Source organism: Gymnoscopelus microlampas (assembly GCF_963454915.1).
Source record: "Gymnoscopelus microlampas genome assembly, contig: SCAFFOLD_112, whole genome shotgun sequence".
Classification (NCBI taxonomy): domain Eukaryota; kingdom Metazoa; phylum Chordata; class Actinopteri; order Myctophiformes; family Myctophidae; genus Gymnoscopelus; species Gymnoscopelus microlampas.
In genome coordinates, this window is record NW_028155703.1 from 1 (window position 1) to 12,063 (window position 12,063).

At 42.1% G+C, this 12,063-nt stretch overlaps 1 protein-coding gene across 4 annotated transcripts in view; it reads right to left on the reverse strand.

Moving 5' to 3' along the window:
• Nucleotides 1-2,379: 2,379 nt before the first annotated feature.
• LOC311041319 (protein NLRC3-like) overlaps nucleotides 2,380-12,063 on the reverse strand; it is a 79,785-nt gene continuing 70,101 nt past the window's right edge. For all 4 annotated transcript variants that reach the window (XM_084086221.1, XM_084086223.1, XM_084086222.1 and 1 more), the window contains 2 exons: nucleotides 10,205-10,254; nucleotides 2,380-5,639 (listed from right to left, as the gene is read on the reverse strand). The gene's annotated coding sequence lies outside the window, so the exon portion shown is untranslated. The remainder of the gene's footprint in view (nucleotides 5,640-10,204; nucleotides 10,255-12,063) is intronic.

A 12,063-nucleotide genomic window follows, 5' to 3' on the forward strand; every position in this document is an offset into this window, starting at 1 on the left:
GTGTATTAGCAGAGAGATGTGCAAAGATTTCAGGATTTTCAGTATAGAGTTGAAACATGGAACCCATTCTCACTGACGGTGTGAAATGTTTAGATATGTCCTTAGTTATGAGATCAACTATTCTGTCATGGCGTGCTATGTAAGGCCCTTTATAGGCATAGCAGCCATTCAGAATGTGTGACATGATTTCTGTAACAAGCCCTGTGGTGTGATGTACAGTAGACAATGAGGTACATGGGTGGAGGGAAACCAGAGGGAAAGGTTGACTCTGGTGGGAAGGGTCTGTAACCTGGCTTGTACTGTAGCAGTGTTCCTTAGAAATTAATGGAAAACATTGGAAACAGTGATCAGCAAAGGGCATGCAAGTTTCCCATGAAGTTTAAATCCAGTCCAGTGTTGTTGTTGCTGATGTTGAAACAGGTCCAGTAGGGTCCGCCGAGCACCTGCAGATGTCAACAGGTGAGTGTGTCCACCGTAGGTCACTGTACACTGCATGAAAAGAGGGATTAATGGGCAACTATGGGCAATTGCACTCAAACGCGCAGTTTGCTGGTGTTTTTGTATGTCATTGGAAATTTACAGTTGACAATATTACTGTAAAATCTGTCTATTTACCACACAAACCAGTGATTTACCGTTCCTCTGCCAGACAAAGACTCAGCAGGAGACCGGCCATTTCCTTTGACATCCAAATTCACTATTTGTTTAAAGAGGGGGGTCTCTCTCTCTCTCTCTCTCTCTCTCTCTCTCTCTCTCTCTCTCTCTCTCTCTCTCTCTCTCTCTCTCTCTCTCTCTCTCCATTCACTGGCCCCGTATTATTGCTGCTTATATTGCTGCTATATTTTAATTCTTATTTTTGCCTGATTTTACCGATTTATTATCAAAAAAAAAATATCTTTTTTTGGTACCTGGGGGGAGGGGAGGGCGGCCGCACCCCCAGCACCCCTACTTCCCGCGGTACTGCTGGCTACTCCGCTCTGCCAGTCTAAATAATTCCTTGATGGTCTGGCGTAGGACCGCTGATGCCTAGGTCCTTCATCAGACTCACAGTTGATGTTGCCACAGGCCGATGTTGCCACAGGCCGATAACTGTGTAAAACTTTGTATGCACACTCTCTAGAGGCCAAGGAAAAACTTTGGCCCTGCATTTTTCACATTTACCTTTTATAGCGCCACCAGGAGGCCGGCTTTTAAAAAAAAAAAATGCTATTAAGCCTAAAGATTGTATCCAAATTTTACGCAAATCAGTACACGTGATCTCTATAGTCATGTGATCAAGACGGATCTGTTAGATTTTTTATATTCCATCCTGATTGGCTAAGATTGACATCTAAAGTTTGTAGGAATGGCCCGTTGAACAAAATGCCGCAAATCATGAGCGTCCGATTGCGGTTAAACTTTGCACGTATATTTGCACTACGTTGAGAAACAAATGCCACCCTTTTAACATTGCCCTATTATAGCGCCACCAGGAGGCCGATTTTTGCAACACTTTTCTTTTTTATATTACTCATACAAATTGTGTCCAAACATCATGCAAATCGGTACACATTATCTCTATAGTCAAGTGATCAAGATGGTTCCGTCCAATTTTTAGCAGTGCCAGCCGCTCTACATTTGACCGTGTCCGTCCGTATGTCCGTTTGTCCGTTTGTCCGTTTGTCCGTTTGTCCGTTTGTCCGTTTCAGCACGGATGTCCGTTTGAGCACGGGCTTTAAACAGCTATAACTCCAGTTCGCAGCATGCCAGCAAGTCCAAATTTGGTATGTGGACTTACACCACCAATTGGGACGAGCATTGATTGCTGAAGCCCCGCCCCGCCCTATTATAGCGCCACCAGGAGGCCACTCATCAAAGGCACCGCTTCCTTCACACAGGGTGTGATTTTTCATATTCCATCCTGATTGGCGAATTCTGAACATTGCTGGCCCACACTAACCTACCACACCTGGCGGAGACCTGTGCTCCGAGGAGCACTTTTTCTAGTTCAATATCTGTCCTCTTCCACCCTGGCAGGATACTGCGCAATGCAGTGCAATCAGATTACTGCAGGTGTAATGCAGGTAATCAGATTACTGCAGGTGTAATGCAGGTATTCAGATTACTGCAGGTGTAATGCAGGTAATCAGCAGTGTTGACTTTTCATGAAATGGAAAATAATAAACTTTGTTCCAACAGATCCAACGTAGTTATTATACATGAACAATGAGCTGTGGCCATGTTGTCATGACAACACTATGAATATCAATACACAGGAACAATGACAGACTGTCAAGAATACATTTATTAAACTATTATTAGTTCTACACATGATCATACAATAACATGTGAAGAATGAGAATAATATCACATGGATATACAATTAAAACAATAACGGGCTGAGTGAGGAAACAATGATCTAATAATGAATCAATGAATAAACACTGATTGATTTGAGTTAATGAACACATTTAGTAGATGTTTGAATCCAGAGTGATTGACAAAGTCCAAGATGAGAGTCAATGACATGAAGTCAACCTACAACATGTTAACAGCTGTAGGAGAGCAAGAGAGTGAACACATCAACCCTACAGTCACTATTCTGGACATGTCATAATAGATGAGAATCCACTGAAAATAGCAAATGTACAAGCTCACAATCAGTGTTAAATTTGTCGACTAAAACTATTTCAAAAAAAATTTTTGTCGACTACCTTTTTTCACTGACGAAAACGAAATAAAAACAAAATAAAAACTATGCTATGCTGAAAACTATGACTAAATATATTGACAATTTCATCAACAAATAAAAACTAGACTAAAATGTTAGGGAGGGACTAGTGGAGAAGAGATCCAGTAGAACTAAAAGACAAATCATTTTATTTTTGGTTGCGCTCGGGTGTTGCGCTCTGAAAATAGCCAATCAACAATCTCACAATGCATCACAAACACGTTGTGAGCTTGTAGATCGGCTATTTTCGGCACACAGCTAAGTATAAATCAGGCATTACGACGCCATCAAGGCCCTCCAAACTACATTTTAGTTGACTAAATCAACTGTAGATTTAGTCAACTAAAATCTTACGATATTTAGTCAACTAAAACTAGACTAAAACGAAAACATTTCAGAATGACTAATATAAGACTATAATTTGCTGTCAAAATTAACACTGATCACAATGTGTCACTTTGTGACGTAGATCTTAGCTATTAGATAGCTTGTAGATCTGCTATTTTCACCCAAGAGATCTGGTGTAGAGGGGGAAAAAGCAGGGGACCAATTACAGAACCCTAGGGGACCCTAGTCAATAAAGTATTATGGGGTTCAGGTGGTTAAAGTATAAAGGTTTATGTATACAAGAAACAATATTATTACTGTTAGAATCAAATATACAGTTTTTCTCGGTTCATTGTGTCAAAATATAAAAAATCTAATATTACATAAAATATGAGTTTTTATCATAAGAGACACAAGTAAAACACTGATATTTACATCATCATCATCATCATCATCATCATCATCATCATCATCATCATCATCATCAGTGTTGATGGACAGTATTTATGATACATATTTATAAATGTATGGAGTGGAGGTTTGTTCACTTCTATATCATCTAATCTAAGATCTAAAGCTCCCTGTGGTGATGACTCATTTTATAGAGTTTGACATTAATTTGGATTTGACCAGGGACCCCCATTTGAACATATTTGTGCCAGGGACCCCATTTGAACATATTTGTGCCAGGGACCCCCATTTGAACATATTTGTGCCACGGACCCCCATTGGAACATATGTGCCAGGGACCCCCATTTGAACGTATTTGTGCCACAGAACCCCATTTGAACATATTTGTGCCAGGGACCCCCATTTGAACACATTTGTGCCACGGACCCCCATTTGAACATATTTGTGCCATGTACCCCCATTTAAACACATTTGTGCCAGGGACCCCCATACAAGATTATAATTTTCTAAAATATATTATATTGCACACGTTGTGAGCTTGTAGGTCTGCTACTTTCAAATAGCAAATCAATAGGTTAACGTGGTTAAACTGATTTAGAGACGACTGGTTCTCAAAGTGGGGTGCAGGGGCCCCCCGGGGTCCTTGAGGGGAGACCAGGGGATCCTAAGCTAAATTATTATATATACAACATCAAAATCAGCATAACCACTTCAACCATCATTTACTTCGCTGTTGGAAAATACCCGATCTACAAGCTCACAATGTGTCGTAATGTGACGCGTTGTGAGCTTGTAGATCGGCTATTTTAGGATTTTATCATTCATTTATCTATTCATTATCTATAATACAATTTGAATCCTGCGCCATGTCGGTTGTCAGTATGTTGTATGTACGTTGCGTCCCGAATATGGACACAACGACAGTGTGACGTAATCTCACGACAGCATGACATCACATCCTTTATGGTTATGGCTGAGTCGTGTGACATGAGCGTGACGTCAGAGGTCCGTGCTCACAGGTCTGCCATGCCAGGTGTGAGTAATCACAAAGTGGGTTTTGGTCATTGCAGAGGTCATGCACGTCACCTGTTTGTCAAGTGGGTATTTTCATAGCCTGGCGTGGATTTAGGGGAGCACAAAACTCTCTCTCACACTGTGAGGTGCCGGTAATGTGGCACTGCCAAGTGGACGCCGCGTCTAGCATCTATACTTCTAGTATCTATACATTTATTTAATCATTTATCATCATCAACGACACAAATGTTGTCGTCAGGGGTCAGAGGTCAAATGCATCGGGGGTCCTTGACATGACAACGTTAGAGAAACACTGAATCTACAGGAGCTTTAATGTGTGACTGTCACTGTGCTACTTATTACATCATCATGATGATGTCACCGTGATGTCATGATGAGTCACTCATGCCCAGATATGGAGTCCATGATGTCAGACTCAGCTAGTCTCAAAGTGGTAACAGTGGTAACCATGACAACCTGGACTCACTCAAACATGTTGAGTAACCGTGCCTCACATAGAGACTCTATCTCTGCTCACACAGACACACTGAGGAGGAGGAGGAGTCCCTGAATAACCTGAACCCAGCATAGACAGGTTCAGTGAATGTGTTCTGGAAGGTGTACAGGTGTGTCAGTGAGTCAGAGGACCCTTTATAGAAAGTCAGAGTCCCTGCAGGCCAGTCCAGATACACTGCTACTCTGTTGGCACTATCCTCACTGTCCTCACTGTTGTAATCCACTGCTACTCTGTTGGCACTGTCCTCACTGTCCTCACTGTCCTCACTGTTGTAATCCACTGATACTCTGTTGGAGCCAGAGGGACTGACAGGGAGGACAGTGTCCTTACTATTGTGTCTGACAGTGTAACTGTTAGCATGGAGACCATCTCTACAGTCCAAAGTCCAGGACTTGTCATTGAATCCAAGCTTACAGTCACCATATCCTTTCCTGCTGATTCCTATGTAAGTCACTGCAATAGAAACCCATCCACTCCACTCTACCTCCCAGTAACAGCGTCCAGTCAGACCCTCTGTACACAGAACCTGAGACCATTCATCAAACCTGTCAGGATGTTCAGGATATGATTGATCCTGTCCCTGTGTCACCTTTCTGTTGTTCTCAGACAGTAAGAGGAGGCTGTGTGCTGTGTTTGTGTCCGGTGTGAGACGATGGAAATCTGATGAGAAAAACAACACAGTGAACATTAAATACATCAGTAAACATTAAATACATCATTCACTGACTGACTGACACACACGCACGCACGCACGCACGCACGCACGCACACGCACACGCACACACACACACACAGATCTACAATATCGATAAAGCTATCAACGCTAGGTGTTGTAAGCTTGTAGATCATATTGTTTTATGTTGCTGATCTACAAACTCACAGCCTGTTTGTTTATTTGTTTGTTTGTTTTCACTCAAAATCATTACAATGTAAAACTAGAAAAAGTGCTCCTCGGAGCACAGGTTTCCGCCAGGTCAGGTAGGCTATTGTGGCCTCCTGGTGGCGCTATAATAGGCCAACGTGATTTTTTTTTAGCCAATCAGGATGGAATATGAGAAATCTGAAAGACCCGTTTTGTTTAATGACTAGAGATAATCTGTACCAATTTGCGTGACTTTTGGACAAAATCTGTAGTAGTACTGTCAAAAAATATATTTTGCACAAATCAGCCTCCTGGTGGCGCTATAAATGGCCAATGAGAAAAATTTGGGGCAGAAGTTCTGAATTGGCATCCAGGGAGTGTGTGTGCACAGTTTTGCTGCGATCAAGCCAACGGTGCCGGAGATTAGCTGGTCACAGACGGACGGACACACGGACACACGGACGGACGGACGGACGGACGGACGGACAGACGGGGTGGAAAACACATGCCTTTCGGCCTGGCGGAGACAAAGATGCAGCAAAGAAGATTGTGGCTGTCGGGTGGAAATTAGTCTAAAACTACCACTAAATTTAAAAAAAACTACCACTAAACATTTTAAAAATTGAAAATAGCCGATATAAGGTTTCTGCCTGACAACAACACAGTAAACATTAAATACATCATTCACTGACTGACACACAACACATTTGAAATATTTATTTATGTCCACATAAACAGAAGTATAAGAATGCCTTGTATAAAGGACATAAACACTGCCAGTGCAGTCAGATAATGGGAAAACAGCCAGTTACAAAGTGCATATAAGGCAGAACATTGTTACATACAATAATGTTGGCATACTTGTCAAACACAGCAGACAACAATCATGGGTAAATGAAACAACGCCTCCTCCAAATTGAGCGGCTTCCTATAATAGCTGATATTGAGCAGTACCTTGCTAATTGTTTAGCCCTCCTTTTGGAGAGGCCGGCCATTTGAAGGCCCCTCACAACCAACTTGTGCACGTGCAATAGGCTACCAAATATAAAAAACATACGTCTATAGCCTAGCTGAGCGATGGTCTGCTCTAGCTGATGATATTTTAGCACTTTGGTTAGGAAGGCTTCCTCTAAGCTGTAGTCAAAAGTACAGCCGAACTCGAGAATGAACACTGAATCATCATTACACAGACACCCACGCTACAAACTTCAGAAGGGGGAAACCGAAAGACTTCCCACGGTGGCTCTCAGATGTAAATACTCCATTATTAAAGAATATGCCGATCAAGAGCTTTATGAGATGGATCCAGCTCCCAGGGTCTGCTGATGAAGCATAGTGTTGTTTCACACGGTGGATTTCGCTCACCAAACTGCTCCTGAAGGCTCTCTCTTTGACTTGAAAGGCCAGCCAATGCTGCTCGGTCAAGGGGTTCACCAGCTCGGAAAACTCCGTGGATGCTAGCTCCAGCTGCTCCACACCCAACGGGGGGTCCGGTGTCAGGTCGTGGGGTAGCCACTGTTGTTGGTAAACTCTCCCACTTTGGAGTGCTTGTTTATAAGTAACTCTGATTGCCGAAACCAGGCACATTGTCCAAACAGTTTTCCACAAAATCATTCTGCACATCACTACATTAACGACGGTAGTTACGACGGGTGTGTTTAAGTTGCTATAAGAACAACATTAGCGTTTCACCGGTGCTTCACCTCCGTGTTCACACCACCTACTCCCAGCATGCCCCACACACACGCACGCACGCACGCACACACGCACACACACACACACACACACACACACACACACACACACACACACACACACACACACACACACACACACACACACACACACAGGTGTACAGGTGTTTCAGTGAGTCAGAGGACCCTTTATAGAAAGTCAGAGTCCCTGCAGGCCAGTCCAGATACACCTCCACCTCTTTCTTGCATAATATTTGACAATTTTGTATTAAGAAGGTCTTAAAAGTCCTTATATTGTAACTTTATAAATGTGCAAATACCCTATATACACTTATACTGTATGTTGGTTTGTTTACTGTTGAGAGATAAAACAATGTTACACATTAAGCTAATCATCTGGGGACCCCCCAAAATAATTTGGGGACCCCTCTGGGGGTCCTGACCCCCAGTTTGGAAACCACTGTGTTAAATAGAAAACATTCGGCATCTACAAGTTAGCAACACCTCGCACAATGGTGAGAAGCGTTGCTAGCTTGTAGATCGGCTATTTTAGTTATTTTTGAAATATGGAGGAATTACAAGCTGATTTACAAGCTCACAACATGTCACGATGGGTTGTGAGCTTGTAGATCTCCTATTTATTATGTATATTATATGTTTTAAATGTTTTCTGTACTACAGTATTTACATCTACACGCTCACAGCCTGTCATGATGCAAGGCATTGTGAGCTTGTAGATCGGCTATTTTTTCACAACCCAATCTGCAAGCTCACAACCTGTCACAATGCGACTCGTTGTAAGTTGATAGATCGGCTAGTTTTGTATTAGAAAAATAGCCGATCTACAAGCTCACAACGCTTGCATATCGGCAATTTAATTAACACATCGGGTGCCAGCATTTTTTCATAACAACTTACCGTGGGTGCCAGCATTCTCCCCATTGACTGCGCTTTGCTGTTTAACGCTTCCGCATGCGCGACGAGCAAATCCACGCAAAAAAAAGCATCGATTCATGTTCTGCCATGAGTCTGGCTACAGGCTGGAACCATAACATTCCACTCGCGGGTTACAACGGGGGGGGGGGATCGCGCATCGCGCATGACCGTTTTTCCCCACAGGAAACAGATTCGGAGATATAGGCGTTTCAAAGTAGGAAATAGACAGGAAGCGGATGGGGGGAAAAAAAGTGTTTCCGGTGAGCGATCTGGCACTTCCTTCGCAGGATTACAATGGGTGCTCCCAGAGCTGCTCTAGCCCCGCCCGCGCGGAGAAAAACGGAAAAAAACTAAAAGACTGAAATCACGGTTCAGACCGTGAGCGGCACCGAAGCTTCGGAACCGCCACTAAGTAAACACACGGTTCAGACCGTGTTTGGCACCCGATGTGTTAATTGAATTAATTAATCTAAGAGTACACATTATGTCACAATGTGAGGTGTTGTGAGCTTGTAGATTAGCTATTTTTTTTTAACTATAAATCATCTTCAAGCTCACAATGCGTTATGATGTGACACTTTGTGTGCTTGAGGTTTTTTTTTTTTTCAAATATAGCCGAAATACAAATTCAGAACCCCTCACAATGTTACCCATTTTGAGCTTGTAGATCGGCTATTTTTTTGTTTTAAACAATGCCAAACTACAAGCTCACAACGTGTCGCAATGTGATCCTTGTGAGCTTTTAGATCGGCTATCTTAAAAATACAGCTAATCTACAAACTCACAACCCATCACACTGATGTGCTTTGTGAGCTTGTAGATCGGCTATTTGTGTTATGTTTGATATATTGAGGTCTGAGGAAGATCCACCAGGCTTTAAACATCACATTCATGATGGTAAACCATTTAACTTAACTTAACTCTGCATTCCTGGATTCCAGCGTCAAAATGTTACCTCAGTCAAATGTGAGCATTATTTAATAGAAAAGGCTTCTATAATATCCTTTCCACGTTTTATTAACCTAACCTATTAACCATTTGGTGGTGGGGTTAAACGTTGTAACTTCTTATTCTCATTATGAGAGCATTACTTTATTAACGTTCAGCTGATCCATTGTGCGATCGAGGGATTCACTTCCAGACAGAACAGATAAGTTGTCAATGCGGTGCGACTTGACTCGTTTGTAATTTTGCAGATCTGTTTTTTTTTCTTCACGTGGGTTATTTCTGGTTGCCTTTGCCTGTGTTAAATGGGGCGTGGAACAATACAAAGGATCTACACGGGAGCACACTAGTGACTTTAGAACACAAATGAGATACACCTGTGATCCGCACAAAACACGGCTCTGAACCCTCTTTCATGAATCGCACGTCAGAATTGACTTATCCCAATATACATATGCTATTTATGACCAGGATATACACGTTATTTATGAACAAATTAGTGAATGAGGCCCATTGTTTCTGTCAACCCACATGACCTTAGTTTTCTGAAAAGAAAAAAAAGATTCATGTTGCTATATCCATAGCAACATCTAAAATGACACAGATGCTTTCCCGGTTTTAAAAGTATAACAACGTATAGGCTTTCCAGGTCTTAATGGGTTAAGGACCGGGCCAAGAGCAGAGAAACCTCCTGAATTCCCTGGAAGCTCTACTGAAGAGTTTTCAGGAGGGCCAACCGTGTATAAAATGTTAATGTGTGATATTGACACAGACAGACAGATACTCACATTTTGTAATGAGTTGAGGTTTAAGCCAATCTTCTCCTCCATGTTTCACTCTGTAGGAAATAGAACAACAATGCATCAATGTCTAACTGTCTAACACAACGTCTCCACTACCTGACACTACAGTGTTTCCCCTATCATTATCTTGGCCCTGCAGCCCATCCAGACATACTCACTGCTGCCCAGTTTGGATCTCATCACCTCCTTAGACTCAACCTTAACCCATAGCACTCCACTCTCCCATTATCCCTTCTTGATGCAAGTTTACTATGCAGATATATCTTGGATATTATGTATTTTTATTATTGTTTAGACATCTGAAAATATCCTGATAGATGGCTGTGTTGACTCTGGACTTGATAAAACACAGTGGACCAACACCAGATGACATGGCACCCAAAATCATCACTGACAGTGAAAACTTCACACTGGAGTCAACACAGCATCTACCAGGAGATTTTAGAGGACTTTGTGCTTCTGTATGCTTTATGGAGTGTTGTGATTTATTTCATATAAATGTAATTTCATAAATAGTTAAAACGGTTAAAAAAGGAACATACTAATTTACAGTTTAAGAAACACATATTATTATTTCATTGCATATTGTGTGTATTGTTGCAACCCTTATTGTGAAGGAACCACCGGAAGTGCTAAGCTATTCTTTCCGTGTTACATGACACTCTGATATTCGCCACATCCGGTAGTATTGATGTTGTTGTTTGTGCTGAAAGCACGTTGATTCATTCATTCGAAACGTAACTATTTCAAAGCCATGTTTGTACCGACCGCTTGTCTATATTTTTCCTACTGCTAACTAAGATCAGTAAACTTTGTTAATTCATACTTTTGTGTCGTTATTCAAGAACTTTAACTACATTTTGGTGCCGAAACCCGGAAAATCTTTTGGATTATTTTTTTGATGTTATGAAGTTGGAAGTTAACTACTAAAATGGCGGAGACACAATGGAACGTATGCGAAGAAAGCGGGGAGCAATCTGTGCTTCAATAACAAAGCTGCTGGCTCGTATGGAGGAAGAAGCAAACAAGGAGGAAATGGACATTGTTGCATTGCGTGAAAGAAGGACAATTAACGGAACTGGACAACGGGATTGAAGTGGAGACCCCGTCGGACGAACTAGAGGCTGAAATAGAGGCCACACAGGAATATCAGGACCGCAATTACGTGGAAAACACGTGCGAGCATACTGATCCAAAAGGGCCAGGACGCCCTGGAGTCTGTGAGTAGACGAGTGAGTGCTGGAAGTGCAAGCTCAGGGAGCTCTGACCGTTCACAAAGTAGACAGACTGTCAAACTGCCCACATTAGTGATTGAAAAGTTTCATGGAGAAATAAGCCAATGGCAAGAATTCTGGAGTCAATATGACACTGCTATCCATTCAAATGATGCGCTGTGTAAGAAGGAAAAGTTCACTTATCTGAAATCCTACCTGATTGGAGCAGCAGCAAAAGCGGTGGCAGGACATTGACAGATAGTAATTATGATGCAGCAATTGAATTGCTTAAGAACAGATTTGGAAGAAAGGACATTGTAGTCAGTGCACACATGTCCAAACTGCTAACCTTGACACCTGTGAAAAGATCCTCAGATATAGCAGCATTGAGATTTCTTTATGATGAATGTGAAATCCAGATTCACAGTTTAGAATCCCTAGGTGTTCACAGTGACACATATGGCAGCCTGCTATGCCCTGTATTGTTGCAGTTAATACCAGATGACCTGGCATTAGGCTACACATGCACACTGGACACTGATGGTGAATGGAAAGTGCCTGAGCTCATAAAGTTCCTGCAAAATGAAGTGCAAAGTAGAGAAAGAGCACCACAACTGACCAGGGGCCTGT